The following is a 4,189-nucleotide window of genomic DNA, read 5'->3' on the forward strand; positions in this document are numbered from 1 at the left end:
AAATTTAGGAAACTTGGAAAGACATGGGTTCATGGACTTTTCTTTCTTAAAACCATCAATAAACATCAATAATAACATAAATCATCATTAAAAATCATTTAATGCAAGAACCCATGCTAGAACCGAAATTACGACTTTATTGAGTTTTTGAAGAACTTCAAAACATTTTGATTTGGCTCCTTGAATGGAAAAGGAATCAAGGATAAAGGATCCCCATACCTTAACCTTCATGAATCCCACGAAAATTGAAGAAGAAACACCATGAAATCCTTAACCCTAGCTCCCACTTCATCTTCTTCTTTGAGTTAGAGAGAAATATAGAGAGAGGGAAGACTTTGGGATTTTGATTTTGGGAAAAGAGAGTAAATGACTTGTTAAAAGACTTAAAACCTTATATAAGTCATTTAATTAACTCCTAACCGACCCCCTAAGCCCTTAATCTAATAACTAATTAATTCCCAAAGCCCCAACTAAAGATTAAAATGTCAAAAAATAGCAGCATCTACGGACCCCAAACTCATTAAACTAAACTCAAAAAGCCGATTTACATTATTTAATCAAGTTACCAACTTCAATACACATGTGAGGCTCTAGTTCTTCCTATTTCATTTTTAGGGTCGTTACAAGATATACTCGGTCAATCAATAGATTTGATATTTTTGAACCGTCGAGCTTTGGTGTATACCTAGACAATATAAGCCACACAATCAACCCTTGAATTGTTTTTGGCTCTCATTGTTTTGTTCGTTTCAGCCATGAACACGTCTTGGTTTATAAGTGCATAGAGATTGCCTTAACAGATTCTCCTTGAAGCGGCTTACACTTCACAGTTACATTGGTGATTTCTAAATGTGTTATCCCGTAGATACACTATTTGATATACCCTGTATCAAACTTAGAAACCATTAAAAAGTCCTAATGTGTTTATCCTTGTTACTTAACATTGTCTTATCATGAGAATGGACCATAAAAAATATTTTGATAATGTTGAACTGTCATCAATGACTTTGTTTGATCTCCTTGAACCTAGATCTTGGAATCTCCAGTCTTCTAGGTAGAGTTACCGCCACAATATCTTGTCCTCGGTCATAGTCTCATTCTCTTGAATAATCTATCAACTCTCTCTCTAGTTAGGCCTTTTATAAGTGGATCTGACACATTATCATTTGACTTTATATAGTCAATTAGGATAATTACACTAGAGATTAGTTCTCTAATGATATTATGTCTACATCATATATGACGAGACTTTCCGTTATAGATCATGTTCCATGCCCTACCTATTGCAAATTAACTCGCACAGTGTATGCATACTTCAGCTAAAAGTTTGGGCCAAAAAACTTTCAAGAAATTTTGGAGTCATTCAACTTCTTCACCAGCCTTATTTAGAGTGATAAACTCAGATTTCATAGTAGAGAGAGCGATACATATCTGTTTGGATGATTTCCAAGAGACTACTCCTCCACAAAGAGTAAGTACACATCCACTCGTGGATTATACTTCATTTGACCTGATGATTCAATTTGCATCACTATATTCTTCCAATATTGTTGAATATTAGTTATAATGCAAAGCAATAGTTTTTAAGTATGTTTTAAATACTACAAAACTCTTTTCATGGTCATCTAATGAGTTTGATTGAGATTACTCGTGAACCGACTCAGTTTACTAATAACACATGTTATATCTGATCCCGTACATATATATCTTACCCTTCATTCTTTGAAGTACAAAACTCACATTTATTGGAGTCTTGACAATATTGAAGTCAAATACTTGAACTTGTCAAGTACCTTTTCAATCACATCAGCAACTTCATTGTCTTTCATATCGAAGTTACTTTCTAGGATATGCTTGGTAGCATTTATGGCAGAAATGTCTCTTTTGATGATCAATATGTCATCAACATAAAACAAACAATGACCCTGTGATTTTGGAGTGTCTTTTACTGTAAAAAACATTTTATCACATTCATTAATCTTGAATTCATTTGCCAACATAGTTTGGTCAAACTTCGCATGTCATTATTTGGGCGCTTGTTTTTTAGTCCACAAAGTGACTTAACAAGTTTACAAACTTTCTTTTCTTTACCAGGAACCACAAAGCCATCGGGTTGTTCCAAGAAAATTTCTTCTCCAATTTTTTAAAAAAAAAATGTTTTCACATCCATGTTGACGAAAAAATCATCATTAATTTATGCTAATTATGATGGACGGAAATCAAAAGTTTTGCAACAATGTTTATTGTAGCTATTACTTAGCATTTAAGATAATTTATGAATATAATTCATTGAATTTTTTTATAGCTTTGCGCGGTGCGAGTATCTGAAGAGATTGTTTTAAATATTGCAAAACTTTTGATTTTCTTCTATCATTTAATAATATAAATATTCATTGTATTTATATTAATTCATGTCATAAGTTGTGTTTTCACTTCTGAAAACATAAAGTAATATTACGGGGTTTTCCATTTTAGAATATTATTATTATTATTATTATTATTATTATTATTATTATTATTTATATTTTTGTCCATAAATATATAAGAATAGTGTTTAATTGAATATGACAATATTTATTAATAATTAATGTGTATTTACATTTTTGTTCATCAATATTATGACATTATAAGGACATTTTCGTAAGTCAACTTTTGACTTGGAGGCTTCCCACTTATAATATAACTAGTTCTGGATACGTGTGTTGCACGTGTAATCCATACTAATCCTTCGCAAGAAGAATTAAATTATAAGTCAATTTTTTGACAACCTTATTATCCATAAATTGTGAAGACTTGATTATTATGAGTTGGAATAAAACAAAATAATGGCATATCTGTAACACCCCAGAAAATTTTCAAACTAAGAATCGAACCGTTCTTCGTAGTGAGTGAGATTTTACCAAGGAATTAAAAAAAAAATTAGTGTAAAGGTCACTAGATGTAGCACCTTGAGTTTCAAAAAGAATTAAATTGGAAATAGCAAAATCTGAAATTTTGCAAGTTAAGCTAAGTATGAGTTTTGGGTCGACTTCAAACAACCATAAATTCTAGCTCAAGATGAGTTAGGTGTGATACCAGATACCGTAGGGAATATCTTTGAATTATCTTTTCAATGGCACCGAGTTTGCTAAATTTTGAGTTCGTATGAGTGAGATATGTCCATTCGAAGTTAGGCTGTATAGATAAGGAAAGTCAAAACCGGATTTTAGAGGGGTATTTTGGTCTTTTCCTTACCCAATCAGATTTAATTCGGTTTTAGTAATATTTTAGGGTATAATCTGATTAGGTTCAGTTTTATAATCCTAGTTTATGCCTAGGGTTCTAGTTGAGAGTTCAAGAAGAGAAAAGAAGAAGAGAGAAGAGGAGAAAAGAGAAAGGATCGAAGTGTTCGTCGAAATTCTTGAGAGTTGTTGCAGATTGTCGCCATGGGTTTGATCCCTAAGAGGTATGTAAGCTTCCATAGTGTTGGGTTTGTTAACCCACACGCCAAACATATTATTTTCAGCGAAGTTTCATTCTCAAAAAGTTGAAGGATTTAAGTTTTTGATAGGTGTTCTTGAAGTTCATTCTAACTCTTATTTTGTTGGGGTTTTGATGATATCTTGAGATTAAAGTGATTGTTTTGAGTGGATTAGTGTGTACTTAGGTTGGGTAATTGAATCTAAGGAAAACTTGAGAAAAGAAATCGATTAAAAGCGATTTAAGGTCAGAAAACGAGAGGAAAAGTTCGTCAGTTTTTGCTTGGGGCAATGCTGGCGCGATGTGCCCCCGTTGCGCCAGGAAGGCTGGGGCGACGCGCTAGTAGTGTGCCAAAAATGAGCCCCAGTAAATTGGGGTCTGGCGCGGCGCACTAGGGACGTGCCCGGATTGGCGCTTTTCATCAGTTTTTCATCGTTTAGCCTATTTAAGCTATTCTAAAGTGTCCTAACACTTTCCATTTATTCTAACTACTCTAAATGACTTCTAAACATCTAGAAATCATCCATGAACATGAATCATAACCTTGAATCCATAAATCCAAATTCAAGGTAGAGTTAAGAGTTAAGCCTTAAGAGTTCTTCCGAACATTTGAGATAGTCCCTTTGAGTTTTCTTTGAAGAACCTTCTACAAATTTAAATAACTTGTTTCAAGACTCGAGCAAGTGAGTATGAGAATGAGGAAAATGTATTCATGAGTCCACTTTATCAT

This window comes from Solanum tuberosum, unplaced genomic scaffold (assembly GCF_000226075.1).
Source record: "Solanum tuberosum cultivar DM 1-3 516 R44 unplaced genomic scaffold, SolTub_3.0 scf00031, whole genome shotgun sequence".
NCBI classification, from domain to species: domain Eukaryota; kingdom Viridiplantae; phylum Streptophyta; class Magnoliopsida; order Solanales; family Solanaceae; genus Solanum; species Solanum tuberosum.